Here is a 16,966-nt window from a genome sequence, read left to right as displayed (position 1 = left end):
ATTTACAACATTTCAGTGTCAACATGCAGGGGGGCCTTTGATAAACGAGACCCCTTAAGTAACTGGAATTTTCTATACTCAACACTGATGCCCGCTAATGTTAATTAAGTATTCATTGAAATAAAAATTTCTGGCCTGGTGTGGTGGCTCATGCCTGTAATCCCAGCACTTTGGGAGGCTGAGGCAGGCGGATCACTTGAGCCCAGGAATTCAAGATCAGTCTGGGCAACATGACAAAACTCTGCCTCTACTAAAAATACAAAAAAATTAACCAGGCATGGGGATGCACACCTGTGATCCCAGCAAGGGAGGCTGAGATGGGAGGATTGCTTGAGCCTGGGAGGTGGAGGTTGCAGTGAGGCAAGATCACACCACTGCACTCCAGCCTGGGCAACAGAGTGAGACCCTATCTCAAAAAAAGAAAAAAGAAAACAAAAAGAAAAGAAAAAGAAAATCAAGATTTCCTCAGTGGATCCAACAACCCACATAAATATAACCCTTGATAACCCAACCAGTCTACCATGGATGTCTACCATCCAGTTCTCTATTTTACACAGTTAAATGGAGCAATGTGATATTGGGTAGACAGATCTGAAGCACTACAAGAATCTACTAGCACCATGCCAGATGCTGATACAACATTGTGGATGACCCCACAGAATCCCCAGTCTATAGAAGGGGATGGCCATTCATCCCCAAACTACACAGATAAACTGCAACTATAGCAAGGGGCACACGGTGTTAAGAGCAGGTAAAGAGATTTAAATCCGGTCACAGAGGTCAATGAAGGCATCCCTGAGAAAATAGCTCTTTCATTAAGACCTGAAGGAAGAGTAAGAGAATGAATGGGGAGTGGGGAGAGACAGTGAGGACACGGAACTTGGTCTGGCTGGAAAACCGAAGTGTAGATTGGTGAAGATGGGCAGGTGTGATGGCGCGGAGGCTGGGGCAGTGCCTAGGGACATCAGGCTGGACCTCGAAGATGAGATGAAGGTCTGGATCTTTATGAGTAGCCACTGGGAACCTTTAGGCTCCTTCAGAAAGGCACAGATTCGAGGACTATGTAGAAGTTGAAACTGACAACCTGCTATGCATCCGTTCGGCACACTCTGCTTGCTGAGGCAGGAGACTAGACAGACACACTAAAGAGAGAAAAAGAAAGGTCAACAGCAAAGGCTGAATGAAAAGGACTTCCTGGCCCATCTTAAGGTAAACAGAAAATTAAACACTGAGGGCACACATCTCCAGAGTGGTACAGTCAGGCCAAGTTTCGCTACTCTCAGTTAACTGCAAATGTACACTTCTGCAAATGGCCCAGAAACAAATCTCGGAGCTTAATAACAATGAGAATCAACCCATCTTCAACCACGGAGATGGGTTCTATTTTGCACTGCTCTCACTAAAACAAAACAAAACTCTAGGCAGACGTGAGGTCTGTAATCCCAGCACTTTGGGAGGCCAAGGCGGGCAGATCACCTGAGATCAGGAGTTCGAGGCCAGCCTGGCAAACATGGTGAAACTCCATCTCTACTAAAAATACAAAAAAAAAAAAAAATAGCCAGGCGTTGGTGGCACATTCCTGTAATCCAAGATACTCAGGAGGCTGAGGCAGGAGAATTGATTGAAACCGGGAGGCGGAGGTTGCAGTGAGCCGAGATCGGGCCACTGCTCTCCAGTCTGAGTGACAGAGTGAGACTCGGTCTCAAAAAACAAAACAAAACAAAAAATTCAAAAATCTATAACATAGCTATTCTTGTGATGACACCAACATTATTATGCATCCATAGAGCAGGGTACTGGTCTTAATCTGCACAAAAATCATGGAATGTTCATGCTGGAAGGAAACTTAAACATTATCTGAATATTTGTGAACTTTTCCAGTATTCTCACATATGTTTTCATATATAGCTTATTTTCTGTTAACATGTATGTTTGGTATCCTCTAATTAAACTATGTGTTTTTCATGTGGGCTATACCATGTGTACTGCCTTTCAGGTTACCCTCATTCCCATCTAAGCACCAGTGGAACACACATACCCCCACCCACCCACTCCCTTCCCCCCACCCCCACCCCCCTACACGACTGTACTCAGAGGAGCTTAATCAACACTGTTAGTTGACTGACTTACTGACAACAGACCAAAGGCTGCCTCTGCGACCGATGGTCAAAGACATAAAGTCAAGAGATTTATTTAGTCTCCATTTAAAAGAATCTGATTCGGCTGAGCTCAGTGGCTCACGCCTATAATCCTAACAATTTGGGAGGCCAAGGAAGGCAGATCACCTGGGGTTAGGAGTTCAAGACTGGCCAACATGGTAAAAGCCTGTCTCCACTAAAAATATAAAAATCAGCCGGGCATGGTGGTATGCACCTGTAATTCCAGCTACTCGGGAGGCTGAGGCAGGAGAATCGCTTGAACCCAGGAGTCAGAGGTTGCAGGGAGCTGAGACCATGCCACTGCACTCCAGCCTGGGCAATAGAGCAAGATTCTGTCTCAAAAAAATAAAAATGAAAATGAAAGAATCTGATAAAAATATAAGGGAGCCAGGCACGGTGGCTCATACCTGTAATCCCAGCACTCTGGGAGACCGAGTCAGAAGGTTTGCTTGAAATCAGCAGTTTGAGACCAGGGTGGGCAACATAGCAAGACTCTCATCTCTACCAAAAAAAAAAAAAAATTAATTAGCCAGGTGCAGTAGCGTGCACCTGTAGTCCTGGCTACTCTGGAGGCTAAGGTGGGAGGGTCACTTGAGTACAGGAGTTGGAGGCTCAGCTAAGAGTCAGTAGCTAGGATCATGCCATTGAATTCCAGCCTGGGCCACAGAGAGAGACCCTGTGTCAAAAACAAACAAACAAACAAACAAACAACCACAGGGGAGAGATGAAATGAACCACCAAAGACTTGCTCCACCGGCTCTTCAAAGGATGGGAAAAACCAAAAGGGGCTAGAACCTGAGGCCCCAGCCCCTCTCCGTGCAGGAAAGTTGGTTCTGTCACTCATGGAAAGAGTGGACCTGGATTAAACAGGAAAGCTGAGAGGGATGCCACATCCCTGGTTAAAAGGTCAGGGGGAAAATGAGTATATCAAGCAAACTGAGAGGTGTTGCAATTTCAGAAGGAAAGTAATTTTCTTAGATGACAGCAGAAGCCACTTTCAGCTTTTTCTTTTCTTTGATCCATCAGCGTTGCCCTGGCCACCAACCAAGTTCACACAGTCCAAGCAGACATTCTGGATTGCATCAACATGTTAGCACTCTTCATTTTCAAAATGTAGACCATATATAGCTAAGATTAAACCTGTAGCAACCAACCCCTAGATGTCATTGTTGCTGCTGAAATATCAACTCTTGAGTCTTGGAATTTTTACATCTGAAGAGATAGCAGTGTTCATCTGAATAAGCCCCTTAAATAATGCAAATTCAATTCACTTTCGGTTTTTCAAAGCCAAGTCCAAAGTCTTCTGGACTTCTTAACCAAAATGCAACTAAATCTTAGGGTGTTAGCACACATTCAGTTGCCAACAAAATCCGCATTCAGGAAAAATAGGCTGAAAAACCCACGTAGTCGTATGTGACATTCCTAACGTGCTCACATCAAATTCCACGACATAAGCTGATTATGGAGTCGCTGGGCGATTCTGCCCTTCTTCTTTTCGTGTGTTGTCTGACTTCTGTGCCTGCCTCTGTCATCGGTGTCTGGAGCTCAGAGCCGTCTGTGCCTTGCGAACAGCAGCTTCCAATCAAGGGCGTGTGGAAGAGCAGAAGCGCCCACCCTGTTTCCAACAAGCCATCGAATGCGACATATTCTTTGTTCATAGTGTCCTTCAACTCCAACTTTTCCTTCCATTTCATATCATTCCAGTCCCAGTCTTTGCAATAACAATACTTTATTGCTTATTGATTGCTTTCTATGAGTCAGACATACATTCGGTTCTTTAAACTTTTCAGCAGCCCTGGAAGGTAGGTATGAAGTAACTGAGGCACAGAGAAGTACAGTATCTTGCCCAGGACACACAGCTAATGAGTGCTAACAGGTTTTGAAGCACAGGGTAAGTGAAAACCAGTCCACAGACTGGATTCTTAGGACCTTTCTGTGGCCAACTCCCTTGTCTCTAACCGGGTGCCATGTTTATTCTCTTTCCAAGCCTCCGGCCCTCAATCTCACGCCCTGTCTTCCCAAAAGATGATTTTGAGTGGCTCCTCCAATAAACTTTATGCTTGGGAGTATGTCTGCTAAATGAAATCACTTTTTTCTTTGATCACTCAGTGTTTACTGAATGTAGCTAAATTTTAGGCCCTGTTCTAGGCTGGGAGGGCAGGAGAGAGATTGATGAACAAAACTGACAAGCTCTCCTGGGCTCTTGAAGCTCATCTCCCACCAGGGTAGACAGATGTTGAGACAGTGATTACACACAGAATTAATGACAAGAGAGTGAAGTCCACAAAGATGCAGTATATCACACAAGCAGAGCCCCTAACATGGGCCCTCCATCGGAAGGCCCTCAACAGAGGCCTGCTGCCTGTCTCCGTCTGGCTCAGTCTCAGCCCCAATCTGCCTTTCTGGTCAGAGCTCTTCCTGCTCCCCATACTGAGTCCTTCAACCCCAGCAGAGGGGTCTCCACGATCCAAATAGATGCCCTGTGTCCATGTGCACCTCCCTGCTCCATTCAGGTTGGTCCACTTTCTTCCACATGCCAAGGTGACCCATTCTTGAACTTAGCTAGCTCAGGTTTTGCCTTCCCATTACCTGGTCCTAGAGATGTCCCTGCAGGTGGCCTAGAGATATGAGCTGAAGGAGGAGATCTGATGCAAGAGGGATGGATGGCATGGCAGCCTGACCACCTACTCATGAAGCTTCATGCACCTCATAGCTCCACTCATGCCTAATTCGGGATGCACCACTTATACCTGGTGATAGATTTCTACTGGGCCCTCCTGCCTTATGGCCTTGTGGAGCTGATGAAGAGGCCAGAAGGGGCATGCAATTTGCTATTTGCAGTGTGAATAATACGGTTTGGCTCTGTGTCCCCACCCAAATCTCATCTCAAATTGTAATCCCCACGTGTTGGGGAAGGTCCTGGTGGGGGGTGATTGAATCACGTGGGCGGACTTCCCCCTTGCTGTTCTCACGATAGTGAGTGAGTTCTCACGAGATCTGGTTGTTTGAAAGTGTGTGGCATGGCCGGGCGCGGTGGCTCAAGCCTGTAATCCCAGCACTCTGGGAGGCCGAGGCAGGTGGATCACGAGGTCAGGAGATCGAGACTATCCTGGCTAACATGGTGAAACCCCGTCTCTACTAAAAATACAAAAAATTAGCCGGGCGTGGTGGCGGGCGGGCGCCTGTAGTCCCAGCGACTCAGGAGGCTGAGGTGGGAGAACGGCGTGAACCCGGGAGGCGGAGCTTGTAGTGAGCCGAGATTGTGCCACTGCACTCCAGCCTGGGAGACACAGCCAGACTCCGTCTCAAAAAAAAAAAAAAAAAAAAGAAAGAAAGAAAGTGTGTGGCACTTTCCTCCTCACTCTGTCTCTCTCCTGCTCCAACCATGGTAAAATGTGCTTGCTTCCCCTTGCCTTATGCCATGATTGTAAGTCTCCAGAAGCCTTTCAGTCATGCTTCCTGTTAAGCCTGCAGAACTGTGAGTCAATTAAACCTCTTTTCTTCATAAGTTACCCAGTCTCAGATAGCTCTTTAGAGCAGTGTGAGAATGGACTAATATAGTGAACTTTCTCTGGGTACGACATGCATTTTTTTCCTCTTCTTTCTCACTCATGTCTCTCTCTCAGTAAAAGAAACATCCCAGGCTGGGCACAGTGGCTCACGCTTGTAATCCCAGCACTTTGGGAGGCCAAGATGGGTGGATCACTTGAGGTCAGGCATTCAAGACCAGCCTGGGCAACGTGGTAAAACCCTGTCTCTACTAAAAATACAAAAATTAGCCAGGCATGGTGCCACACGCCTGTATTCCCAGCTACTCGGGAGGCTGAGGCAAGAGAATCGTTGGAACCCAGGAGGCAGAGGTTGAAATAAGCTGAGATCGCGCCACTGCACTCCAGCCTGGGTGACAGAGCGAGAGTCAGTGTCAAAAAAACAAATATAAATAAATAAATAAATATTTAAAATAAAATGAAGCAACATCCCAGAAGGTCAAATACTATGTTCCCTCTGCTTGGTCTTCCCCAGTATGAAGAGCTCAAGCTGGGAACCTTAGAGGACAGACTCCTTGCAATCTACAGTTATCCATTTACTGATGTCTTAAAGAAGCAAGAAGTAGAACTCCCAGCCAGTCAGTGATGATGCCAGCAGCTCCTCCTAGTCTATCACCTCAAGAGGAGCTGTCAAAATAACAAATGACATATTTTTAAGTTGCAGGATTACCCCTTAGCTGGGCTCTCTTGGTTTGATTAGCAGTTACTCTTTCTTTTAGTGTCTTTCTTCATCTTCTCCTCCTTCTTCTTTTCATTTTCTTCCTCTGCTCCACTCATCAATAAAGGCCACTGTTTTCAGGAAACTGCTTCTCTAGGAAGAATTGAACAGTATCCTATTACAATCACATTGTCTTGTTCAGAAGCAGGTGGTATTACCTGTCAACAGGGGTTTGGGGCAGAGCAAATAGCTCCCACCCAGCTCGGTGGAGCCACTCCCTGGCTACTGGGGAGAGAAAAATGGCCAAAGGAGAGAGCTCTTTGGAGGCCTCAAAATCTCATTTTCATTCCCCTTGCAGAGAAGAGACTGACTTTATTGACAAAGACGACTGAAAATTGCTTGAGCGTTCCAATAACCAGTCTGCGTTGAGGCAGAAAGACAGTCTGGCGGAGGCAAGCTCCCTGCTCCACCACTAGCTCCGCCGAGCCACGCTTTCCTGCAGCACCAGTCTGTGGCATATGCAGACTAGACTGAAAGAAGCCTCCTGTCGGCCTCAAAAGCAGCCCCCCTCCACCTCCACTCCCAGCCTGCTGGTGCGTTTCCTGGATCCCAATCACAAATCAACACGAATGCAGGGAATCTCTGCCAGACACCAAACTCTTAGGCTGATTCAGGAGCTTGGGGTCAGGCCTCAGTTGGCTTGGACCAGGCACAGGTCCCACTTTCCACTGGAGTGCCCTGTGGCTTGGCTGCACATTGCAGGTGGGCCGCTAGATGTCACCATTATTGATTCTCGTCCTTATACCCAGGTCCTGAGTCTAAGACAGGGTCTCAGGGCTAGGGGAACTCTGGAGAAAATTCTGTCCCAGTGTTGACTGCAGGACTGCTATATTTGCTATGTCTGAGTTCCTCGGTGGGCCTTTTCTAAATAAGTTAGCATCTCAGCCCCAAAACAGCAGAGCTGCAAATTAAGCAAAGTCCAGTGTTAGCCAGAGCCAACTTTCACAATCACGTCCCCTGCCCTTTCTCCTCCTCTTCGTCGTCATGGTTGATCATTATGTATCCTTCTGGTTTACTTGGGCCCTCAATAAGAAATCAATTAATATGTATGCCTCATAGCACCAGGGATTTTAGATGTCGATGTGCTGTTGAAAAAACGTAGGTCTGTGGCTTTTAGCAGAGAATGAATGACAGATGGATAGTTTATGATGGTCCTTGAGACCTGAACTATAATTATGAAGTATTTCTAGGTGTATATTCAGGATGCAAAGTATAAGGAATCCAGAGCTAATGTTAATTTATTACTGACAGCTGTATATATAATAATATATCACATCTTTTCATCTTACATTCCTTCCGACTTACATCAAGCAATCTTTTCATTCATTAATAAAATCAAGTCTTGCCATTATTCTTAATGATAGAGTTCCATCTTGAACCCAGAGGACTCCTATCATTAAACTCTGTGCTTCTATATACCAGTCACCTGGAGCTCAAAAAAAAGGATAAATTGAACTTCTTCTTTTACAAGCAAGGTGAAAACATCGGAAAGACGGAGCCCACTTGCTCACAGTCCCACAAGAGCTAAGTAGCAAAGTCAGGGACAATTTTTGGGTTTATTTTTCTCAGCTCACACTACCACATCCTTTTATCCCTTTTAGCTCTTTTGCCTCCTCTCACCCTTGTACCATCTCTCCTTTTTTGAGGCAGTGTATTTTTTAAAGGTCATGATAAAAATTACAGCTTAAAGAAATACGGGCCACACGTCTCGTCCAATTTTCTGTGCTGTGCCAAAGACTTACATGATTAATTCCTTCAAAAGAAATCTAATCTTATCACACCAAAGACAAGGTGTCCTTCATAAGTATTGTGGCTGGAAACAAGTAGGTCTTCCTCCAGTTTCAACTGGTTCAATGTCTCATTCAGTTTACAACCAGTCATCACCTTGGCAACTTACTCGAGGCACTGTCTTCAGTGTTTCCAAAATGTAAGCAGTGCTCCAGTTCAACTTGTAAAGCACTATGTGTCATCAAATTCCATGGTGACTTTAGGAGATACGGAGACCTATGATACTTGTAGGAGAAGCGAAACCTTTAGCCTCATCAACTAATTAATGGCCTCAAAGTAAAATAATGAGGTGTGTGGAGATAGGGATTCAGTTACCGGGTCATCTCTCATCTGGAGACACAATCAGATTCCACTGAATAGGCGCTAGATAACTGAGTAAGCGAGTTTCCTATCTATAATACTAAATCTTACTAGGATTGTTTAATTAAATCATGATAAATAACACTCTGTGGCAGGTGAGAGGTGCTGAGAAGAGTTTAGGTGAGATGTCCACAAGTTCAGTGGAACTACATCTGAATGCCTTTGCATTCTTCTGACTTAAAAATGGTGACTGTAATTTTCCAGCGAATTCTTTTCTAGGAAAAACAAATACTGAGGTTCTGTGTCCCAGGCTTTTTGAAGTTGACTTGGTTTTCCTATCAGATTCTGCACTGTATACTTTCTCAGTCTTCAGGAATTAAGGCCCTAATTCTTTCATTATCATTCCTTTCTGCCTATAATGATTTCTTCTTAATGGCTCTGGCTGTTGCAGGTACATCAGAGTAGGGAGTGGGTATCAGTGGCTGTGTCATGCTACAGTAACAAACAGAGTTCTCAAAGAACTAACATTAGAATTACCATTCCACCCAACAATCCCACTACTGGGTGCATACCCAAAGGAAGATAAATCATTTTACCGAAAAGACACCTGCACTCCTATATTTACTGAAGCACTATTCACAATCGCAAAGACACGGAATCAACCGAAATGCCCATCAATGGTAGACTGGATAAAGAAAAAGCAGTACATATTAACAGCAAGGAATACTATGCAGCCATAAAAAAGAACAAAATCGTGTCCCTTGCAGCAACATGGATGCAGCTGGAGGCCATTATCCTAAGCAAATTAATAGAGAAACAGAAAGCCCAATACTGCATGTTTTCACTTATAAGTGGGAGCTAAACATGGGGTATACATGGACATAAAGAAGGGAAAAATGAATACTGGGGACCCCAAAATGGGAGAGGCATGGACGGGGGAAAGCTTTGAAAAACTACCTGTAGGGTACCATGTTCACTATTCGGGTGAGGGAATCAATGGAAGCCCATATCTCAGTATCACGTAATATACCATGTAACAAATCTGCACATGGACCTCCCAAATCTAAAATTGAAGAAAAGGAAAAAAAAAAAAAAAAAAAAAAAAAAAAAAAAGGCCAGGTGTGGTGGCTCACGCCTGTAATCCCAGCACTTTGGGAGGCCAAGGTGGGTAGATCATCTGAGGTTGGGAGTTTGAGATCAGCCTGGCTGACATGGTGAAACCTCGTCTACTAAAAATACAAAATTATCTGGGAGTGGTGGCATGCACCTATAATCCCAGCTACTCAGGAGGCTGAAGCAGGAGAATCGCTTGAACCCAGCACGGGGAGGTTGCAGTGAGATGGAATCGCACCACTGCACTCCAGCCTGGGCCACAGAGTGAGACTCCGTCTCAAAAAACAACAACAAAAAATCAGCTCCAAAATCATCAGAGACTTGCTCACCCTACATATCCACCACCATGGGTCAGCTGGGGACTTAGTTCATCGTTGTCCCTCTAAGATGCTGGCTGACGGGGTGGCCGCCACCTGAAACATTGCCAGTCATCAAGGCCAAAGGGAAATGTATTCTGGAGGGAACTGCACTGGCAATTAAATGCTCCAGCATGAAGGGAATGCCCTCACTCCCACACACCATCCATTCACCAACACCAGTACTGGCCACACCCCCAAGCCACAGGGCCAAGAAGTTCTATCTAACCTTATGCCAGAAGAGGGACAATGGGAACTAGCTGGTGAATACCAGTAATGACCACCACAGGAACTTCAGACAAAGATACACTTTAGTTCGCTTGTTGTAGAAGTTCTTTATTTCCCTGGATTATATTATACTGTGTTTCCGCACTCTCCCTTGATCAAATAATTCTGTCATTTCGTCTACCTACTTTCAGATTCATGGACATTACACTTAAGACATGAGTAATGAAAAGGCTCTCTTCAGATAATGATAAGCTAAGATGGTTTGTGCCAATAGCCCTAGGGAAGGAATTGTTCATCTTACTTGTTTGTTCTCCCTTTCAACACTTCGTATTTCTGGTTTTCCTTGACTGTTTTTTCCTTCCACCCTTCTATGCTAGTCTCCTGCTCAATCTCTTACCTTTTATTGAAAAAAAATTACTCAACATTTTATTTTTATTTCTTCATAGCTCTTTGGTCTAATTGGCAAAGGATTCTGTGGAACGGCAGAATTCTAACTTTGCGGACGGGTGCGGTGGCTCACGCCCATAACCCCAGTACTTTGGGAGGCTGAGGCGGGTGGATCCTGAGGTCAAGAGATCGAGACCATCCTGGCCAATATGAGGAAACCCCATCTCTACTAAAAATACAAAAAAATGGCCGGGGGCGGTGGCTCACGCCTGTAATCCCAACACTTTGGGAGGCCGAGGCGGGCGGATCACGAGGTCAGGAGATTGAGACCATCCTGGCTAACATGGTGAAACCCCATCTCTACTAAAAATACAAAAAGTTAGCCGGGCGTGGTGGCGGGCGCCTGTAGTCCCAGCTACTCGGGAGGCTGAGGCAGGAGAATGGCGGGAACCCGGGAGGCAGAGCTTGTGATGAGCCGAGATCACACCACTGCACTCCAGCCTGGGTGACAGAGTGAGACTCCGTCTCAAAAAAAAAAAAAAAAGAAAGAAAAAAATTAGATGGGCCTGGTGGGGCACGCCCTGTAGTGCCAGCTACTGGGGAGGCTGAGGCAGGACAATCACTTGAACCTGGGAGGCGGAGGCTGCAGTGAGCCGAGATTGCGCCACTGCACTCCAGCCTGGGGAGAGAGTGAGACTCTGTTTCAAAAAAATAAAAATAAAAATTCTAACTTTGCTGGTTTCCTAACCCCCAAATTCAGTTGAATTTGTATTCCGAAATACAGTAACAGGAATTATCAGCCTTTCTGATTCTAAATTTTGTTGGCTCTTCCTCCCAGGACCGTGGACAGCCCAGCCAGCTGTAAAGGCTTCTAAAAGATCTGGAATAGATCCCCAAGAGGTATCTCACCAAACGAGTCCATTCCATTACAATGGCCAGAATCTTCAGTTTTACTTCCTTGCTCATGTCCACCGCTCACCCGGAGTCCAGAACCAAGCACCACGCTGAGTAGTTCCTAATACGGCAAAACTATCCAGCATTTTTGGTGAAATTGGCTGGAAAGCTTCACTCAGTCCGTTTTTCACTGTTAGCAGGGGAACCACCCTAGTATCTTTCATAAAACAGATCCGAATGACAAACACCATCGTGCCCTCGGAGGGCTGAGGTTGTGTTACTGGGTCTGGTCCTACAAACCCTGAAAATTCTGAATCTCTCAAGCAAAGAGATTTCCCCCCCAGCCCTTGTCCTTAACAGGCACCCCTTAAAGCCAAGCTGCGAATCTGGCTAGGACCTCTATATTTCAGCCAAGAACACCTCAAAATGTACAGTCCTACCAAAAGAACTAATACAAATCTAGAAGCACAAGTCTAAAGAAAAAAAAAAAAACAATGCTCATTGTTGAAAACCAATTGCGGGGTGAGTGGAGTGATAAGGCTAGCCCAGAGCGGATTTAGGCGACATGGGGAGATGCCAAAGTGAATACAAGGTGACTTCTAAACCTAGACGTCTGGAAGGGGCCGTAAGAGCCAGACAACTGGGCCCGAACCCCGCCTGAGAGCCGGGATTTGCAAGGGCCTAAGCCGCCTAGGAAGCCTCCCTCTAGCAGGTCCAGCCTCAGCGGCCCGGGATGCCCGGGGGCGGGGCCTGAGCCTCGCCCCGCCCCCGCTGCCCGCCATTCGGGTCACCTGACCCACTGGCGGCTCACGTGATCCATCCCCAGCGCCGCCATTTTGGAGCTCCGGATGAGGAGGGGGAAAGCGGGGGAAAAGAGGGAAAAGAGCCGGGAGAGAGGTGGGCAAGGACGAGGGCGAGGGCACGGCCGGGTCCTGGCTGGCCAAACGAGGCTCGCGGAAGCAGCAGCCGCCGCCTGACCGCAGGTACCGCGCCCCGGGGCCGCCCCTCCGCCCGCTGTTAGCGCCGCCGCCGGCCATGTGCATCCTCCCCTCAGGCCTCTGCCGGCGCTCGCTTCCTCCTCAGCCGGCCGAGCCCCTCCCGGTGCTAGCCACAAGCCCCGAGTTCCGTGTCCCGGTTCTGTCTTCTGTGCAGCAAGGCCTGCGGAGACTCCGGGCTTGCCCTGCAGCTGGGGGTGGGGGGAACCCGCTGCTCCCCGCATACTGTCACCAGCCCTGCCCGCTTGCAGGCCCGCCCGCAGGCGTTGCTTCCTTCTGCGGACGTGAGATCGTTTAGGCCAGCCGGGATGGACCCAGCAGCGATGTTCTCACAGCATCTTTTGATTAATTTTCTAAGCCCCCTCATTCCCCACCCATCACCTCAGTCCTTTAGCCAGTGCGTGGTGTAGAAAAAGCTAGTACGGAAACGCAGTCCTGGTCTTCTGCATTTATTACCGTCCTCTGGAGATAGAATGATATCTCCAGAGATCACGGAGACCATCAGGGAAAGTTCCCACCTCTTAAGACCTGGGGCATCGGAATGAATGGTTTGTGTAGAAGGCCGGGATGATTAATAAGGTGGAGGCCACTTTCCCAACCCCAAGGCGGTCTTTTTAAGTTTCTGCAGTGGGCTGTAATTTGCTATCAGTCTGCATCGCTCTTCTCAGGCAATTACTGGATTTATCACCTCTTCGAGTTTGCACTTCCTCCAGTACTCTGCTCTCACTCAGAGTATGGCTTGCGTTATTGATTAAAAGAAAGCCTGGCCCTTCATTCCTTTACCTCACTAACTCGTTGAAAATTAACTTCAGGGGAGCCCTAAAGATGTTTTTTCTGCCCTGGCAGTGAGCTATTTTACTTAACTGTAATCGATAAGGTAGTTGCATTGTAGGTGAAACGAATAAGCATTTTTTTATCTTTTAGATTTATTCTAGCCAGTATAAGAAACAGTGGCAAAGAAATGTAGGACCAGAGTAGGAAACTGCATTAGAAGATATATAGGTCACACCACTGTGTCATATCTTTTTACGCTGTTTTTCTGCCTATTGTGCTTGCAAAATTTGCAGAATCACTCGTTAGATTGTGTTTTTAGTTTAGATTAAAATAGCAATGTGCAATTTATTGTTCCATTCTCATTAGAAAATGGTGTCAGTAAAAGCAATCGGGTAGAGTCCAGTACGTAAATTCTGAGGTAAAACAAAATACACAATTATTGGGAGAAGTTTCTAGAGCTATTTTTTCCTAACTTTTGCAAAACCCTCAAGTCGGCTTGTTAGATAAATTATTTAAATTTGCATTACGTAATGGGGTTGCATGAACATTCCTCTGAATTTCTTTTTACATGGAATATTGAGACATTTTTCACTGCCAAAAAAAATCGTTACTTTGTTTCACCAAGAAAGAGAAATGTTTTGATACTATATACTTTCGTTCTTGGCCACAGCTGGATTTTGAAGATTGATCCAAGGGACTGTGTTAATTTCAGGAATTGATTTGAAAGACACTGGCTCTGCCACTTAACAGCCATGTAACCTTGGGTAAGTCACTTAAACCACACTGAGTGTTTCCTTATTTATAAGATTGTATAACCCACCTAGCCTGTCCCAAAGAGTTATGAGGATCAGATACCACTAACATGTTTGATAGAGCCTAGCTGTAAGGAGCTGTTACTCTTTTCAGTATTGATATTTTGTACATGTTTAGTCTCATTGAGAATTAAGAGGAAAATTGGTGTATTAGAGAAAGCATGGCTTTAGAATGAGATCGGCCTGGATTCCTGTTCTTAAACCAGTTACCACTTTGTGTCTGTGAGTCTCAGGTTCCTCATCTGCAAAAAAAAAAAAAAAACACAAAATTTGAATATTACACAAAATCTACAGAGGCATTACTCCCTAGACTTGCACCTCATGGGCGAGGATTTCCTCAGTCATTTTTGTAGTCTCCAGCACTCTGGTTGGCACATTATAGGTGCTCAATAAATGATAGTAAATCTGAATATTGGTTAATGTTAGTTAGACCTTATGTCTTCATTGCAGCTGCCAAATTAGAATATTCTCTCAGGCTATGTGCCAACTAAGAAACTCTAGACTATGAAACTCCGTATACTTGTGATATTTATACTCATTTTTTTCTTAGTGGTAATTAATAATTACCTTGGACTCAGAAGATTTTAAATCAGATAAATTATAGCCAATATAGTGAGTTAAATCTATAAATAATGTGTAAGCAGTTTCCAGGTAACTTCATAGACAGTTTATAATTCAGGGACCTGAAAGTTCATCTAGCTTCACCCTCTTGTTTTACATCTGAGCAATCTAAAATTCACAGAGACAGTGACTTGCCTAAGGTCACACAGCTAATTGAGGGCACTTTAGGGGAGGGACCCTTGAGCTTATGTCCCCTGCCTTCTTTTGGCTGGAGCAAAATAAATGTGTCATATTTTAGAATTACAATAATCTGGAAGAATGGGGAATTTATTGGCCATTACTTCTATAGCAAAATTTTTTTTTTTTTTTCTCATTTTGGAAAAAAATTCTTGTTCTGAAAGAGAAGGTTCTTTTGTATTGTATTGTACTGTTCTTCATATATACACAGAAAATTATAGCCTTTTCTCCAGGCCCAGATAGATTGTTCACCTTGATTTTACTCATGATAACCATACTACTGTAACTATAAGGAACTAATTAGATACACAAATCACCAAATAGCAAATTATAAGGAAATGAAGACAACTGAAATAATTTGGCTCCTAACTTTTTGTGAGAAAGATATTAATTAGAAGCGTTTGCCTGTGGAATACTGTTGTCAAGGAAAGATTTGAGAGAGTTGGTGGAAAGGGTTATAGAACTTTTCTGGTTTGGGATAAAACTTTTGTTTATTACTTACTTATTTGTAACAATTTAATATATTTAATGTTGTTATGTCTAAACATTCCAAACAAGAAATCTCCTGTTTTGCTAATGCCTGTCGTCGTCTTTCCTCCTAGTGAACTTTCATATTCAGCCGTATCGATCTTTTCACTCACCCCCAGATAGCATGCTTATTCTCACTTCTAAAAATACAGTCACGTCATGGCTGCTTTTCTGGTCACTGCTACCCTTGTGTCAACTTGTATCAGCAGTATTCCAAGGAAGCAAATGGCACGTTGAAATGAGAATAATTCAAGGAAGGTATATTTACAAAGATATTAGTAATAAAGGTGTTGGACTTCAATAAGCAAACCACAGCATAATGCAGTTATCTGGAGCTAGCAGCATTAGGAGAGGGAGAGGTATCAGAATCCGAAGAAGGGTCTTGGAGAGCAGCCTACCTGGAAAGAAATAGCCTTCTATTGAGGAACATGGCCAATCCAAGGTGACTTAGAGATAGAGAACCAGGACAATGAATATTCTGATCTCACTCTGCTACCTCCCTCTGATCTGTCATGGTTCTTCATTGGCTGACCTCAACCAGAAAGCAGAGGGCAGGGGAGCCTAGTGATGTAATCCCTCTGACACAGAGCAGAATGGAAAGGAGGATGCAGTGAGCCTGGAGGGCAAATGGATGATGTCTGGCATGCTACCCATCCTTTGGGAACCAGTGGACATTTTAACCTCTCCACGAAGCTTTTGCTTACCTTGCTAGCCCAAAGGAGCTCTTCAGTCTCTTTCGGGATTTAGTCATTGACTGTTGCCTTTTATTTTACCTTGTGTACTATTGCATTGTTTAAACGCCGTTACTTTTTAACTTCCAAATGTTTGCCTTATCCATTCAACTCAGTTTTAAACTACAAGTATTAAGAATATAAAATTTTTCCTGATACTTTGCCTTGCGCCTTGCATGTAACAATTTGCTTGTTACATGCACACACATATTTGTATTTCTGCATTAGTGGTCTAAGTAAAATTTCTGGGATTCTAAGTAATCAAGAAATTTGAAGAGTTGGCCATAAGGTAACTTGCTCTCTGTGTATACTTTATTATGAGCTGTTTAGCCTTTTTATTATGAAAAATGTTAAACATTTATATAAGTAGAAAGACAGTGAATTCCTAGGTACTCATCATTCAACTTTAATTACAGAATTAGTCATTCTTACTTTATTCTCATCCTCTCCACCCTACCACTGCACTATCACCAAGGTAATTGTTTTACATGGATCTCTTGGAGGCCAAGGAAAGTATGCAGATTGTCATAGTTTATGTTGTCATCACTATTGAGCCACTGACATTGTGTGTGTACTCCTTATTTCATCTCTTTTGTTCAGATTTACTTCACTTGACACGCAATCTCATATATATGTGTATGTGTGTCACACACGCACATACATATCATACATATATGTATTTTTGCATTAGTGGTCTAAGTAAAATTTTTGTGAAAATTGGAAGAGTTGGACTTACAGTAGCTTCCCCTCTGTGTATACTTTATTATGAGCTGTTTAACCTTTTTTTTTTTTTTTTTTAAACAGAGACTCGTTTTTATGAGATTAACCTGTGCATTG

At 44.5% G+C, this 16,966-nt stretch overlaps 2 protein-coding genes across 7 annotated transcripts in view; both read left to right on the top strand.

The window, feature by feature from the left end:
* PDCD5 (programmed cell death 5) overlaps positions 1–16,966 on the top strand; it is a 1,006,786-nt gene that overhangs the window by 754,335 nt on the left and 235,485 nt on the right. The window lies entirely within an intron of this gene.
* Positions 12,291–16,966, top strand: part of ZNF507 (zinc finger protein 507) — a 37,679-nt gene continuing 33,003 nt past the window's right edge. The window contains exons 1-2 of one of the 3 annotated variants that reach the window (XM_050771980.1): positions 12,404–12,474; positions 13,931–14,024. The gene's annotated coding sequence lies outside the window, so the exon portion shown is untranslated. Of the gene's footprint in view, positions 12,475–12,742; positions 14,025–16,966 lie in introns of those variants that run through there. The other 2 variants (XM_050771979.1, XM_050771978.1) reach the window with 2 other exon arrangements.

The sequence above is a fragment of the Macaca thibetana genome, chromosome 19, assembly GCF_024542745.1.
Source record: "Macaca thibetana thibetana isolate TM-01 chromosome 19, ASM2454274v1, whole genome shotgun sequence".
NCBI lineage: Eukaryota > Metazoa > Chordata > Mammalia > Primates > Cercopithecidae > Macaca > Macaca thibetana.
The sequence above is the reverse complement of the archived record's forward strand: the minus strand, read 5'-3'. Positions and strand labels throughout refer to the sequence as shown.